The sequence below is a fragment of the Chenopodium album genome, chromosome 21 (assembly GCF_948465745.1).
Source record: "Chenopodium album chromosome 21, dcCheAlbu1.1, whole genome shotgun sequence".
NCBI lineage: Eukaryota > Viridiplantae > Streptophyta > Magnoliopsida > Caryophyllales > Amaranthaceae > Chenopodium > Chenopodium album.
Window position 1 is genome coordinate 21,102,663 of NC_137854.1, and position 18,357 is coordinate 21,121,019.

Here is an 18,357-nt window from a genome sequence, read left to right on the forward strand (position 1 = left end):
CTCCTCGCTAGGAAATCCGTTTTCTTTGACGGATTTCCCTATGTGTTACGGGGAGTATAAATACTTCCTCCTTTATTCATTTGTAATCTAGATAGAAATAGCCTAGTTTTTAGAGACTCCTCTTAGTTTAAAACATTCCTTTTAGCTAGTTTAGCTTAATTTTCATCAATTCAATCATTGTAATAGTTGGTTTCAAGATTGTTTCTCAAAATTGGCACTTTGTATTCAACAATTTCAAGCTTCAATTAGTAATTTCCTCCTACTTTTCTCCATTAAATTTCTGATTTTATTTGCTTTTGCATGTTATTTAAATCTTCTTAGTTCTTGGTAATTTTTTATTGGATGATAGTTATTTCAATTGTTAACCACTTTTCCCTAATTATTGAAGTAGTTAGAACCCTAATTCTTGATTGCATTTTGATAAACATGAGTTGTGAGTAGTCTTCTTGCTAGGGGTTGGGTGAAGCTCAACCTTTTGGGTTAGTTATGCAAATGTGGGAGAAGCATTGATGTTTGTATTGTAATTAAATTGATTATATGAGATTGCTTGTTAGTTCTTCATGATAGGATTAACTACCCTTGACTTAGGAGCTTGATAGCATGATATACCTAATTTGACATGGAAGTGTAAATTGAGTATGTCATTACTTATTGCGATTTGATTATGTATCATCTATTGCTGGACTAATGAGGAATCTAAGTTTAGTAGTGTGAGTTGTTTTCTAATTGCATGAGGTTTATTTTACATATAGTCCTTGCTATATCTTGTCTATTTTACTCCCCGTTTGCCTAATTGCCTGGTTTGAGTGGATCCCATTCCCTAGTGTCTTTAATCCATTGATTTAGAACCATAGTTTACTTGTCTATTTGACGAACCCCAATTCACCATTGACTTCGAATTAGCTTAAATGTTAAGATCATTAGCAACCATATCCCATTCTTTGTGGACCGGACTCTTACTTGTCATTATGCTTGGTTTGTAAGGTGTTTTTTAATAAATGTGTTTGATTGAGTGTGGAATGAGCGACCGTTCTAACGCCAATCAGTGCTCATTCGATCGTTGATTTTCTCACGCTTCTGCAAGCGTGGATTTACGAGTACTTTCCGTGCTTTTGGCCTCAGCAGGGTAACTTGACGAGGGACCTTAATATCCCTCGTGCGTCAGTTTGGGATGTTGGAGCGGGATGTCCTAGCAAGAACTTGGAGCGCCTATTAGCTTTTCGTACTAGAATTGATGCGCTGACTAACCATGAGGTGAACTGGCTACCGTACGGAGTTGATCCTGGGGAACGAGTCCCCTCCACTTTATTCATTGGCTGCATTCAGTACCGTAACATCATTGAGCCGTACATGCCCGATAGAGTGGTTCGACAGCTTGGATTCGTGCAAGGCATTCCACGTGACATTATCAGGCTAGAGAAGGCCAAGAGGCCGACTAACTTGAAGATGTACCGGGTAGACTTCTCAACCGAGATGACAGATGTGATGTGGAAGAGGTTTGTCCCTGGCGCTTCCCACAGTTTAGTTTTTGGTGCCCTCACCAGACTCGTTGCTGGAGCTCCTACGGTTTTACCTGGTTACATGCAGTGGCTGTATAGGTTTTCTCACCCTCGGGTATCTGAGTATCTCCAGGTGCAGGAGTTACAAGCAACCTTCCAGAGCAGATTAACATTAATTATGTAAGTTTTGTGCTTATTGTACTATTAAGATTGACTTATAATAATTGTATTTTATTTCATATATTGTTGTTTGATTTGCAATGGATGAGTCGGTCCTTGGAGACTCACCAAAGAGCATTGGCTGAGTATCCTCGCATGTCGCATGAGACTAAGACACTAACTGAGCAGCTTCTATTTGATTGGAAGTCAAAAAATGGGGATGTAGATTGTTGTTTAGTCATTGGAACTGCTTTATTACTTGTTTGAATTGCTTTATATCTCTTTGTTTAGATCTCATGTAATGTAAGAACTGGACACGTTAATTTTTTTTTTTGTTGCATGTAATGTTAGACCTTAACTAGCGTAGTAAAAGTACATTAACATTTAGATTTAAAATTACACATATTTACAAATGTTCAAAGTTAATCACAGTACATTACAAACTATCTAACTAATGCATCCCACATGTTCCTTCTACTTGCATATTATTGGTCCCAACCATCGACACTAGCCTTATGGTGCTCAGTCTACCAACCGCCGATCGGCGGGAGAGGTGAATCAAGTGTTAGGTCAAGACGGATGAAATGTGGACCACCAACTGTAGTAATCACGAACTCTTGACAATTAACTTATTTCGAATCTTAATGATTCGATTACCGATATGACAATTAACTCGGGCCCATACGGTATCCAAAGAACCTGTCATTGATTCAGATTAGTAAAAACGTTATAATTTTTTATTATAATTACAACTACGAAACAAACACAACAACTAATACAGTAAAATAACTAACCTGTGGTTGATTCAAACCACATCTTCACTGCTGAATGTTGGCTCTCAACTCTACAGTTGCTGGTGTTACCAAAGTGAAGAATTTGGTTCATCCAATATTTCACAAATTTGGTTTTCTGACAAAGCCATGTTCTCTCAACATACTAAATCACTTTCGGAAAACTTGCCCACTTTACTTTCATGCTAGTTACTGCACAATCATACTCCGCCTCGGTTGTTGCATCCATGATATGTTTCCACTTGCCATTTTTAAAACTGGCACCTATCTTCTTGATTTTGAACAACTTCGTCACCTTTGCCTCCACATCTTTGTTAATGTGCCATCGACATAGTAAATGTGACGTCCCTGGAAACACTTCTCTCAAAGCCGCACATAGGCCAAGTTCACGGTCTGACAAAAATACCGATGGCTCTTTATCAAACCCAATCAACTCCCTTTATCTCTGCAACACCCACCGATAGCTAGTCGTGCACTCGTCGCGCATGAAAACATAACCAACTAGAAAATTCTGGTTTGTCGGTGTCACACCTACTATCTCAAAGAACGACATCCCATATCGATTGGTCTTGTAAGTAGACACCATGAATATGACATGTAGGTATGTACGGAGTATGTTGACCGTGATCGGGTGCACCATAAATGCATGTTGCAACACGTCGAGATCATCGGCCATGACCCAGTGAATGTACTTACTCTCTCTCGCCAAATGAAGAAATTGCTGAACAACTCCTCTTCCTTCGGACATCTCCATCCTGAAATCATTTCGACAATTGTAAATGTGCCTGATGTTTGGATGATCATCAAGAAATTGCTCTGCAATAGTTGCCATGATGTTACGGGGCGCAACCTTGGACTTTGTCATGTCATGCACAACCTGTTTTGCACCGTGGCTCAATCCGCTCACTTTACGATGGCCCTCTTGGTACACAATCATTGGATGGTTATGTGTTCCGGTGTGATCATTTTTCGCACGGATTTTCCAACGGTCAGTGCTGACTTCATAGTATATCTTGATGTAGAATGGACACCCATTAGCTTTGGTTTTTGTGTCCATCCGTATCGCGTTCTCCAAATCTCTCGACTTGCTCCTTCGTGACAGATCACATCGCAAATATCGATATGGCCGACCATCTCTCGTTTTTTTATAAGACGATTTCACCTTTTTTGGTGAAATCGTCTTAAAAAAAACCAAAAATTCAGTAGATAATATGTAAATAAATTCATACTTCTTGGGATATTCACGTCATACTACTTTGAGGGGTCTGTTTATTAGAATGTGTCCATGTGGGGAACAAAGTCCATTTTATAATACAACTTGTATAAAGGGCAAATGTGTCCATTCAACTAAAAATGGGAGCGTTAGTATGTAATTTGCGAGCGACGAACAACAATTCACATTTTTTTTCCATAACTTTCTCCTTTCCTTTGTCTTTCCCTTGCTTTTTTGACAATGGCATGAGTTTTTTTTTCATTACTTTCTTCTCCCCTTGTTTTTCTCTAATTGTCAAGGGTTGCTTTTCTTCTGGCCTTTGTCTTTCCCTTGCTTTTCTCTAATTGTCAAGGGTTGCTCTTTCTTCTTGCCTTTATCTTTCCCTTGCCTTTTTTCCAATTCCTTTTTACATATAAATAGCAAATTTTAGAATGCATGCATAAACATAATGTATAGAAAAATATAAAACGGTAATTACCATTGCTGGACCTTCACTTTTCTTTTCCTTATCCTCCGATTCTTTCTTCTTGATTCGACCCTGCAAATCATAATATGAATAGATTACAAACTTTGGAACATCCGTAATAAACTTTAGAACATAAAATAAACATGCATAATACTCTTAAAAACACATAGACAATAAACTTTAGAACATATATTATAAAGTTTAGAACATATAGTATAAACTTTAGAACATAAGCATATACAAAAAACATACCACATTCAATTTCATTCTTTCTAGTACTTTTCCCTTTCCAAATCCAAGGTCTTTCTCAAACTTCAATCTCGTATAAAACCTTTATTGGTTCCAGAATGATAGTAGTGGAACTCCACGTGGTATCTCCAACCCCTTTCTTTGTACCCAATCAAAATAGGATACCTACAAGAACATCATTAGAAATACTTTAGAACATTGATATATAAATTAGAACATAGATATATAATTTAGAACATCATTAGAAATACTTTAGAACATAGACATGTAACTCAGAACATAATCAGAATTACTTTAGAACATAGACAAGTAATTTAGAACATAGATATTTACATTACAACATAATCAAAATAACTTAAAATAAGGATAATTAATTAGACTATTTTACTGCATTTTTATCATATTATAAATAACATATATAAGGAATGTTAAAAAAATTAAAAATTACCATAAGAAAGATTAAAGGACCCGTGAAGTAAGATTCTCCATCTTACCACTTTTTACAAATTACCATCAAGTGCTCCTTCACAAATTTGCATCAATCCAACTTCACTATGTCCTTTATATCCTTGCAACTATACAAAAACTTAATGTTTAGATGGTTGCTATTAGTTGAACGAATGCAACTATTAACTACACAAACAATGAAGTTCCAAATGAGTTCATCGAAACTCGATCTTCTTCTTTATCTACCACTTTCACCTTTTTGATCCTACTAATCAATTGTCCATTTTTTGGAGCACCTTATAAGTAATTTAGAACATGGACAAGTAATTTAGAACATAATCAAAAATGCTTTAGAACATGAACTTAAATACTTTAGAACATAATCAAAAATACTTTAGAAGATTAATTATAAAAGTAAATTACAACATATATAATTAGAAATACTTTAGAACATTGACATGTAATTTAGAAATTAATCAAAATTACTTTAAAACATCGATATATAATTTAGAACATCATTAGAAATACTTTAGAACATTGATATGTAAATTAGAACATAATAAGAATTACTTTTAGAACATACACATGTAACTTAGACATATTCGAAATTACTTTAGAACATAGACAAGTAATTTAGAACATAAATATATACATTAGAACATGATCAGAATAACATGCAATGTACAAGAACACATAGATATGTACAGCATAAAAATATAATTTTCATATTCATTCAAGGTCAAAGTTTTTCAATGTAAATATGCAAAAAATATAATTTAGAACATAAGCCAAATAACAAGTTTAGAATACAAGCACACATAAAAATATTCATACCACTTCAAGGTCAAAGTTTTTTCTCCATTTTTGCATAAAATTTACACATTCCACATTCTCCTTATTTTCTAAGGTATCAACAATTGGAATATCTCCCATTGGCAATCCATATGTCATGTGAACATCAATTTCATCAAAGAATATTTCTTCTTCTCTCCCCGGTGGCATCAAGCAACATCTTTTGGGATCAAAATTCGTAAGAAGTCGTTTGGTCAACCTAGATTCAAATTAAAGATTTAGAATACAAAATACATATAGATTAGAATAGAAATAAAAATAAAAATTCACATAATAATTAAACTTTAGAGCATTAATTAGAACCTTATAAGAATTAGAACATAATAGTCGATCTTTACAACATAAAAATAAAAATAAAACTTAGTACTAGTGCTTACCAAGAATCGGCATGATGTGGTGCATCCAATTCCAAAAAAACTCGAAATCCAATTTTCTTAATTGCTTTTATGCTTATCAGAAAGATTTACCAACACTTGTTTCAATAATTCCTTAGTTGTAAGTTTTTGATAAGCTGTTTTCTTTTTATTTTCCTCTTTGATTACTTTGACATCCTCATCATTATTTTCTTTTTCAATCTTTCTTTTCACATTTTTTTTACCGAACCACCTAAAAAAGTAGAACATAAGAAAGAATTTTAACATAAAAAAACATGAACTTTAGAACATCAGCATAAAGTATAGAACATTAGCATATAATTTAGAATACATGTATTTGTTTAAAACATATAATTTAGAACATAAGCACATAGTTTACAATGAGCGCATATTATTAACATGAGCACATAGTTTTATAACATGCGCAATCATATCATATTATAAGAATTCTTATTAGGAGAAAAAAGATTTAAATTAGAACATAAACTTTAGAACATAAGTTCATTGTTTAGAACCTGTAACTTAGAACATAAGCATATAGGTTATTGTTATAAAAATAAAGTTTAGAACACATGTGTTAGGCCCGTATTATCATACGACCCATTACACTTAGGGCACCAGTCCAAGATCAATAGTTCAGCAAAAATAAGCAAAACGGCTTGATTGGAGTAAACAAGGAAAGCATGATCATACATATCAATCAAGAAGAATACTTGCCAAAGATACACCTACAGAACAGGGAAGAAGAAGATCTTCCTCATTTCGAATATATTCTGAAGATATTTGTAAACCCTAGAGATCCCTAGGTATAAATAAGCATAATTAGACATTTTCAGCATTCATGTACGCACGCATACTCTAAAATATAATAAAAATTACTCTACTTTATCTACGGAACTGCATCCCTACTGAAGAAGGAAGCTTGTCCTTGCTCAGTATTGTATTTCTGAACTCATTCTCTTTACATAATTGAATACTTATTGCTTGCTTGTTGTTTATTTATTGCTTTATCAATCGTTCTTAGTTGATATATATGCTTTTGGTAGTAAGATTGTTGTTACCCCTCAAACCTAGCAGATTCTCATATGCCCTTGTTGAGATTTGCCTAAACAACATGTATATACTTTAAAATATAAACTTGGAAATGTAAGCATGTAACTTAAAAAATAAAGTTACATATTATTTACTTTCGAACATAAGTATGAATGTATAATGTAAACATGCAGTTTATGACATTAGCATATAATTTAGAACATCAACAAATAATTTAGCACCTTTTTTTTATCACCTTTCACGTCGTCTCTTTTATCATCTTTTTCCTCCAACTTTGGTCCATCCATCTCTTCATTAGTATTATCTTTTTCCTCCAACTTTGGTCCATCATCATTCTCATCATCGTCATCATCTCCTTCTTCCTTTTTTTTTTATCATTTTTCTAGGTGGTTGAATCCTTGATGGAAGCTTGCTACCTTTTTTTCGTTTTAGAATTTGCACATGTTTATCAAATTCAATTTTGTCAATTACTTCCGCTTCATTTTCAATAACTTTCATTTAAAATCAAATATAAATGATTAAGAACATATATGATCATTTTTTAGAACATAATAGAAAACTTTAGATCATAATAGAAATACTTTAAAACATAGTAGAAAACCTTAGAACATAATAGAAATACTTTAGTTACGTTTTTCTTCCATAAGTAATTTTTTCATCTGGTATAATAGTAATTTCTTCTTCTGAAAATTCTTCATTTTGGCCTTACATTTTGCTGCAATTTTAAAAAATATAAAACATTAGTAACATTTCAACATTAGTAATATATTTTAAACATAGGAATAGTTTAGAATATGCTGAAAAATAGTTTAGAACATGCTATCATAATAATATTATAATTATAACAAAACTCAGAAACAATTTTGAACATGATAAAAAAAAAGAGTTTAGAACATGATTAAATCTCAAAATCGAACAAAAATCGAACAAGAATCAAAATATTAGCAAAAACATGCACCAACAAAATGTTGAAAGCCCAAAACACTAACCATGAACAAATAATCAATATACAACCAAACAAGCTCTCAGTAATTTTAGTAGCTCAATCCTTTCATATAGACAAATGCAGCAACAAACATACACTCAAATGTTTCAATTTTCGACGTTTTCAAATTTCAATTAAAAAGATTACGATTAAATAAAACCATTTTCAATCCTTCACCAAGTAATAATCACAATGCGTTCGTTAAAAAATTCATACAGATTCGTGACAGTAAGATGAAACATCAATCTAATCAAATTCGAGCATAATCAAATACAAAATTACATCATAAATTGCGTCTACAAAAGCAGTAAAAATTACGATGGAAAATTATAATTCATGCCTAAAACAATCTCAAGGAAAAAAAGCAAACAAATCTAAATTAACCTAAAACAAATCTGAATCTAAAAAAAAAATCTGAAAAAACTATGGTTTATAGATGAAACTGACCTTGAAGAAGAAAGGAGAGGAAGTAGGCAGAGTAGAAGAGGCTGTAGTAATAGCCGTAGCAGCAACAGATCTATTGTTCGAATACAAATACACAAAAAATTAAAAATTGACATTAATTATATTTGCAAAAATCGAACTAATTCGAAAATCCACAGATTTTTTTTCAAACATAAAAATTTCACAAAAATCGAACAAAAATAATTCACAAAAGTCGAACAAAATAATGAACAAAAATAGAACTAAATAATAAACAAAAATCGATCGAAATAATGAGCAAAAATCGAACAAAAATCATTCGCAAAAATCGAACAAAATAATTCGCAAAAATTGAACAGAATAATTCGCAAAGATTCGAACCCTAAATTTGCTAAACTCGAACTCAAAATGATCAAAATCCATACGAAAAATCAAACTAAAAAATCGCACAAATTGTGCCCTAAAAATTGCAAAAATGAACCCTAAATCCGAACCCTAAAAATCGCAAAAAACACCTAAAGAAACTCCAAAATCCACTTAAACATCTTGCTAATTTCATGAAAATTTGAACAAAATCGAAAAGAAAAACATACCTGAAGCGAAAATCCTTCAAATTGCAACTTCTATGCAAATCTGTGAAGAAGGTAGAGAAAGTTAGAGGAGAGAGAAAATGAGAGATCCGTGAAGAAGAGAGAGAAAATGAGAGATCCGTGAAGAAGAGAGAAAAAATGAGATGACAGAGAAAAGGTTGTAACACCCCAATAATTCTTATTCTTTATTGTCACATTATTTCAAATGAGAGAAAATACACTAGCTCCTTTCAATTGATCAAACAAATCATCGATCCTTTGGTAGTGGGTTCTTATTCTTTATTGTCACATTATTTCAACTCCCTATAATCGATGCACAATCTCATGCTTCCATCTTTCTTCTTCACAAAATACATCCAAAAACTCACCACAATTGAAACATCTTCCACATCCACCTTACTACTCATTTCCAAGTCTTACACACAACTAAAGAACAAAGGACACCCCTTACCTACAAGTTTTGACAACTTCATCGCAGAATTAATCCCAATACCGTTTGGTTTCCCAAAACGTCTGTAAGACACCGTCTCCCCCAAAGGACTCCTTAAATAAACCTTTTGTATCTCACAATTAATCTTAGCTTTGTAAGTGGGCCAACTAATCTATTCCCAAAATGACATCAAGGTCACCCAACTCAAATTCTATAAGATCAGATGGAAAATCAGTCTCTCTAATCCTCAAAGGTAAACCCTTATGTATCTTGGTGCACCTCATAACCTTACTAGTAGGCAAACTAGTAAGCAAGTCAATCGAATTTGGTTCAACTAGTCCTAATTGTTTAACTATAACATAACTAGAAATAAAAGAATAGGTGGCTCTAGAATCAAACAGAGCTTTAACAGAAATAGAATGAATAGAAAAGTTACCAGTGATAACGTTAGATGATCTTTCAGCTTTTGTTCTTCTCATCACAAATAAACGACCTGGAGTGACATTCCTTCCTTGATTCCCAGAGTTGTTATTGCCAACAATTCCATTCTTTCCATTCCCATTATGACCATTCGCATTCCCTCCTTGATTGCTTGTTGAAGTCAACTTGTTCCCATTCCCTTGTTGCTTTAATTTGGAGAAACACTTAAACTCCCTATGGCCCTTCTTGTTACAGAATCTACACACAACCAAGTTCCCATCACAATCCATTCTAGGATGATCCTTGCAACATCTCTTACAGTTGTAATGCCTCTAAGCTTGGCCATTAATTCTAGATGATCCTCCATTATTTTGAACATTCCTATTCTGGAAATTCTCGTTCATTGGCTTCTTGGAGTTACCTTGATCACTTGAATTCCCAAAATCCTTACGCTTATCTCTAACACTTCCACTCTCAGGAGCACTCCTGACATTCAGACTGTACAAGTGCGCTACTCTCCCATACACCTTATCAAGAGTCTTAAGAGTCTAGCCAAGTCCTTTTGTAACTGCTTAGTTAAACCTTGCTCAAACCTTTGAGCCTTCAACTCCTCAATAGGCACTACCTCAGGAGCAAACCTCGACAAGTTCATAAACTTGTTATAGTACTCAGTGATCGACATATTGTTCATTTGCAAATTGATGAACTCTTGAGCCTTTTGTTTCCTTAAGAATGGTGGATAGAGCTTCTCCCTAAGTTTGGTTTTGAAAGTCTCCCAACCAAAATCAGCCTCAACACGACGCACATTTCCATTATCCCTCCACCAAATATCTGCCTCTTCCTTAAAAAACATGGCAGCTTGGTCCACTCTCATATTTCCAGGGCAATTCAAAGCAGCAAATATCTTATCAAACTCCCTAACCCAATTCTCTAGAAAAGTTAGGTCTCCACCTCCCTCAAAGTATGGTGGCTTGACTTGATCAAGCTTATTAAACATCTCACCCGCGGGATTAGGATTATCATTGCGGTTTTGGTTCAAATTTGGAGCTAGTAGCCTAATAGCTTCAGCTAAAGCATTGTCGTTAGCCATCCTCCTTCTCTGCCTAGAAATGTAACAAACTCTTAGGCCGACATCAACACGAAAGAACTCTACTTGCTCAATAAATTGTATTCATGCATGATCATCAAATATATATAATAAGGTAGAAAGGTGGACACGGCCACACAATCGCCCCTAACAAGTCACTTTTAAAGGAAATGATTATTAAATTTTAATCATTCCTACGCACACGAAAATTAAATAAAATAATTCCCTTGATTCAATTCTATCAATCAAAAATTCATGCATCAAGTGCATAGCATCATTAAATAAACACATATTAGTAAACACATAATTACATGGTTCACATAATAATTATTTACACATATTACATAGCACAAATAATCCCATATCATTTCATATTACATGCTTTAATCCTAAAACATGATACTAAGTGATTACTCAAGTTTGCAAGATTATATAAAACATACATAAATTAAATAACTTGCATGATCACTTCACACATGAACACTACTAAAAATTAAGGTTTTTGCGACCGCCACAAACGGTCGCAAAAACATCAAAAACGGTCGCAAAAAACTATTGTGACCGTCAACGGTCGCAAAGCGGTGGTTGCAATTTTGATGGTCGCAAAAAAACAAAATTGCGACCGGTTGACGGTCGCAAAATTGCGACCGTTTATTTTATTTTCAACGACAAGTACTAAGACGGTCGCAAATATGAAAAATTGCGACTGGTAGAGCAGCGGTCGCAAAAATCGATATTTGCGACGGCTTAAGGCGGTCGTTAATTAATTATAATAAAATAAAAAAAAAAGAACAGAAACAAATGCAACCTAGCCTGCATTCACACCGTACCCATGCACCACCACTGCCAACCTCCCAACACCACCTCTACCCACGCACCACCACCGCCAATCTTAACCTAAACAACCTGAAACTAAACCAAAATACAAAATTTAAATTAAAATTAACAATAAAAACCCCACAAAATTACCCAGCAAAAATAAACCACAAAATCAAACCAAAATCAAACCACAAAATCAAAATTAGCAAAACATACCTCAAACCCAAAATCAAAACGAAAATAAAACTGAAATTAACAAAAATAAAACCCAAAAATTAACAAAAAATCAAAACGAACATATATTAAAAAAAATTATCAAACATTCTACCATAATTATCAAACATTCGAACATGAAAATTCGAAAAAAAAAAATCAAACCAAATTCGGAAAAATCAAACAAAAAAAAAATATAAAAATGAAAACATACCACAAACCCCGAATGGACTTTGAATTTCACCTCGAATTTGGTTTATAAGGCCAAATTCGACCATGAAAAGTCTAGATCTAGCCTTTTCATGGTCGAATTTGACCCTAAAAACCATTAACTTGTTTAAGCATGAGCTTGTGACGGTGGAGATCGTGGCGGTGCAGTGGGCTCATGCTTGTGATGGTGGTGGTAATGGAGGTGACGGTTGAAGGTTGGTGTCGGTGACAGAATTCGCAAAGCATTCTCATTTGCAGCAAGTAAAGTCAGAGAATAAACCACTACTAGAAAACACCTCATTTCCGACGGAAAAATTCCGTTGGAAACACCTCAAAATCCGTCGGAAAACACCTTTCCGACGGATTTCCGTCGGAAAAGGTTGTCGGAAAAGGGTTCGTAGGAAATAGGGTCTTTTCCGACGAAAATTCCGTCGGAAACACTTTTCCGACGGAATTTCCGACGGAATTCTTTCGTCGTAAGGGATTTTCCGGCACCGGCAAATCCGTCGGAAATCTCCGACGGACACAATTCCGTCGAAAATTTCCGACGGACTTTCCGTCGGAAATTGCTTTTATGAATTTAAAAAAAATACGCCGCGCCACCACGGGCACGGCGTATCACAACCTCCAACCACCAAAAAACCCAACATCAGTAGTCCAGAACCACCCCACCACCCACAACCACCAGATCTACCACCGACAACCACTAGCTACCACCCGCCACCACCAGCCCCTAACCACATCCACCACTCACACCCACAGCCCACCCATAACCCGTTTCACCAGCCCCCCTAACCCGATCCACCACCCACAGCCACTAGAACCCTAACCCGATCCACCACCCACACCCACAACCACACCCATTAGAACCTTAACCCGATCCATCACCCACACAAACACCCACCAGAACACCTACCCACCTAACCGACCCCCTAATCGAACCCACCCAAAACCACCCACCTAAAACCACCACTACCGGCACCGAAACAAGCCAACCACAACCCAAAAATAAAAAAAAAATAAAAGAATCCCGACCCAACCCCAAAAATTCGAACACCAAAATTCAAAAAAACTGATAAAACAACAAAAAAAATCAAAAAAAATTACACATACCTTAATTCGACATAATAAACCTCGAAATTGGGTTTAGAAGGCCAAATTCGACCACAAAAACTCTAGATCTAGAGTTTTCATGGTCGAATTTGGCCTAAAAACCTTTGTTTTCTTCGTGAGGAGAGAGAAAGGGCGAAATTGGAGGAATATTATTGTTGATGTTGATGCCGGCGATGGTGTTGTTGATGTTGGTGTTGTTCGTTGTTAGTGGTGTTGTTGTTGGTGTTGTCCGTGGGAGGTAAAGAGGGGAAAGAAGAGGAGAGAGAAGGGGGAAGGAGAAGACGAAGAGGAGAGAGAAGAGGGGGGAGAACGAAGAGGAAAGAGAAGAGGAGAGAGGAAGGAGAAGACGAAGAGGAAAGAGAAGAGGGGAGAGAAGGAGAAGTGGAAAGAGAAGGAGAAGGGGGAAAAAAGAAGGAGTGGAGGCGGAAGAAAGGGGTAAGGTGTTAGGGTTTTAAAAAAAAATTTCCTTTTTTTTAATTAGATTCCAACGGAAAATTCCGTCGGAAAGTTCCGACGGATTTTTAATCCGTCGGAAATTGTACTTTCCGACGGAATTTCCGTCGGAAAAGTCATATATTCCGACGGATTTATTTTCCGTCGGAAATTTCCGACGGATTTCCGACAGAATTATTGAATTCGTCGGAAATATCCGACGGAAAAAAAATCCGTCTGAAATTTCGTTTTTTCCGACGGAATAATGGGTCCGTCGGAAGCAGTCCGTCGCTATTAAGCTGTTTTCTTGTAGTGAACGAAGGAGAGAAGGAAAAATGGAAGAGATAAAGAAAAAATGGAGAAGAGGAAGATGATGGAGGGATGCGTAGAGAGGAGAGAGAAATGAAAATGAAAGAAAACGGCTGAGTGAACTATTATTAGGGTTAGGGGTGAGTGGGATCCTTTTTTATACCACATTTTTTTAAAAAAACAAAAAACTAATTACGACCGCCTCAAAAACGGTCGCAAATGTTCGCAAATTGAGACCGTTTCTATGACAGTCGCAATGGTCGCAATTTGCGACCGTTTTTGGCGGTCGCAATAGAATTGTTTTTATTTAGAATTATTTTTAACATGTATATTATTTTTTAAAAAAATTTTAAATACCTTTGCGACTGTTAAATAGCCTAAAAACGGTCGCAAATCTGCGACCGCCTTAAAAACGGTCACAAATATTATATTTTGCGACCGTTTTAATGACGGTCGTAAACAAAACGATCGCAATTTGACCGAATTTTAGTAGTGGAATAAAAGCATAAATAAATTAGTTACAATGCATACATAAATAAATAATCTAGTCTATACGCCCGTTCTAATGCTACCTAAATCTCACCGATAAATAAAATAAGCACACAAGTTAGAAATAAAATAAATATTTAAATTCATTTTTATTTCAAAGTAACTAAATATTTCAAATATATATAAAACAAATGAATACACTTTTTTTTTATCAAATGCCGAAATTAAATATGTTAGAATAGAATAATTTTTGAAAACCTAAGTTAACTTTAAATAAGGTAGTTAATTAAAACTCATTAGATTTAAAAAAAAACGTTAGGCGCCTAAAAACTTTAAATTAACTTTAGTGATAATTAAATCGAACCTAAGCTCCCAGATACCACTTTGTAACACCCTAACAATTCTCAATTTTCCAAACCACTTAATTTAAATAAAATAGTGGAGAACCATTGGCATGTTACCGCCACGTGTTAAAACGTTAAGGCTTTATCAAAGTATTGCAGCGGAAAACCAAACATAAGTCTTTAAAATAACATAGTTTAGAAAAAACGAATAAGTCAAAGCTTACAAATTGGAACCATATAAGGCCCTTATTTAGAACCAAACCAATAATCAAAATCCCAAAACATAAATGAAATTGCAAAGCATAAATAAGTTCAACACAAGAATTGAATACTCTCAATCACACCAATCCCTTGATAATGCGTATGTCAAATACCCGAACTTCACATCATCAAGCTAACCTGTGCAATACTGCTCCCCAATAATACAAGTGTAATAATTGGATCATCACAGAATCATTGGAAGGCGAAGGCCATGACCAAAACAAACACATATTAAAGCATGCAATCAGCAAAGCTGAGTACATACAAGCTACAACGCACAAAACCTAGCATGCTCAACTAATTAAAGTGAATAAACATATAACACAAATTTATTTAATCAAGACTCCACAATTAAACAATTCAATTGACTCAACATAATTTCTGACCAATCCCAAACACTTGACTCTTTATATTTAATTAATTAATTTAATTTGGAGTAAGCAATAGATGAGGTTGTCCAATCCACCAAATCATCTTGGTCCCAATTGACCATTTTAAATAAAAGTTTAGCACGATCCAAGAATGGGCGCGACTATATTCTCACAAAGTTAGTCTAGAATCCCATCTAACTTTCATTATAAAATAAAATGTAAATACCAAAAGAAAAGAGGACACGTTGATCAAACAAGTCTCGGAAAGCCACGGGCTACCACTGTGTACCCCAACCCATAATTGTCAAAACTCTAGAAGTGCACGCTTTCTAGAGTTTTATTGCTCATCCATGTTTCACTTTACGTGATTACAATTTTAATTAATAGCCGACTCATTCAAGAAGACCATACATAACAATCATACATCAATTCACTTTTAATCTTAATTAGGACAATGGTGATCACATCACAAGTTGACCTTTAATTCCATTAAACTTCCAAATTATCCAAAATTGTTGAACATAGTCAACTCACCTAGCCATTCGGCTTAATTCACCTTTACTCAACATACTAATAAATCATGATTGAGTAATAAATATATAAATAATAACCTTGTGGAATAATTAATAAAATTATTCCACTTAAACCATTCAATTTCATTCCTTTAATATCCAAATATGGTTAACAAACCAATCCAATAAAAATATGCTTGTATCAACAATCCATACAACATTTAATCCAATATAATCCAAAATGCGTGTATCCATAATTCCATACAAACATAATCAATTCACCAAAACATACCTCATAAACATAAGCACATGAATTAAATCAATGTATAACCAAACAATTTTCATCCAAGTGTTCCCTAATCATGAAACTAAGATCTTTCCTTTTGGTACCTAAACATGATACTACTTATAATCAAGTAGACATGTACGTACCTCATGTAAACAATCCTTTGTGCCACTTTAATCACTTAAAATTCTCCTAGGGAAAAATCACTTCCTAGAAAACAACCAACAATAATAAATTAATACTTAACCATAGTTCCAGCAATATAATTTAGATTAAAACTCCTTAAACTTCATTAAAAACATGTTTTTATGCTTAATTAATCATTAGAGATACAATAGGAACAAAGGCCCCAATTTAATTAGTCATAACAACCCTAAAATCCCAATTTTAATTAATTAAAACCCTAGGTTTTAAAATTATATAATCTAAAAATTACAACAACAATTATAATATGAAATTATAATCTTTATACCATCAAAAATATAATTTGATACTAAAAAAAAATATAAGCTTTATACTATGGAATCAAAACATATATAAAATTAATACTTTTAAGCAAAATAGGAAAATAAAAGGGGAGAGAGATATGGGCAGCCACGAGGGGCTGCTGGAAGGTCGCCGACGAACTGGTGGCCGGCGGTGGTCGCAGTGAGGTGAGGTGGACGTGGCATCAACTTGGGGCATGCATGAAGCCATGCGTGAAGAAGTTTCTCACGCATGAACTCCCCAAAAATACCAGGGAAGAAAAGAAGAATAAGAAAAGGAAAGAAAGAAAAGAAAAAGAAGAGAAAGAAAAAGAAAAATAGAAATTAAAGAAATAAAATAAGGAGAAAGGAATTAGACTAACCTTTTGTGTAGGGAAAATTTTTAAGGTGTATGGAGTATTTATAGGAGAGAGTTGTGTAGGGTGAGAAATAAGATAAGGCCTCATTAAAAAATTAATGGGCCAATTATGTGAGTAAAGTAGGTTAGGCTTTGTTTGTTGGACATAAATTATAGAAGGAAGGTTTATATAAAGTTCTTTGTAATAGAATCGTTTATCAACCAGAAAATAATTTGAAACTTTAAAAATTAAATCCCAGAAAAATACAAATAATTATTATTAATAAAATAAATTTCATTTACAATATATTTAAAAATATGGGGGATTACAAAGGTTGGGAGGTGGGTAAGGGGATTGAAAAAGATGGACATATGTTTTAACTTAACCGTCCAAAACAACTTAATCCTACGGTTGAGATGAGTTCTTATATAAGGAGCGGTTTTTACTGGATCTCTAATATTTATTTATATATATATATATATATATATATATATATATATATATATATATATATATATATATATATATATATATATATATATATATATATATATATATATATAGTATGAAATAAGCAATAAACAAAATAATAAGCAAAATTAAACAAAATAATAAGCAATTATTCAATATATGAAATAAGCAATTAACAAAATTAACAAACATATGAAATAATCAATATATGAAATAATAAGCAATTATTCAAAATATGAAATAATCAATTAACAAAATTAAACATCATGATCATCAATTAAACAAGGAATATACTCACATTCAGACAGTAAAGAAGGATTTCAAAGAAAAAAAAAATCTATCAAAAATCAAATAAAAGCAACAGAATAAACTTATATTGATCCACTAAGGAAGGAAGAATTCCAAGTTAACAATCAGTAGTAAACTTCATTCTTATTCACAACAAAAATTGAATTTCTTGAATATGTAGAACATCAATTCAACACCAAAAATAAAAAAATGAATCGAAGATGAACAATGAAAGAGGAAAAATTGAAAAATTAAGAAGAGAGAGAAAGTTTGAATTAATCGGAAACAAAATGAATCTTTAATCTCAAATATGGAAACAAAAATTGACAAACAAAATTGGAGGATGAGCTAGAAAGTAAACGTTGTAGTTTAAAGGGA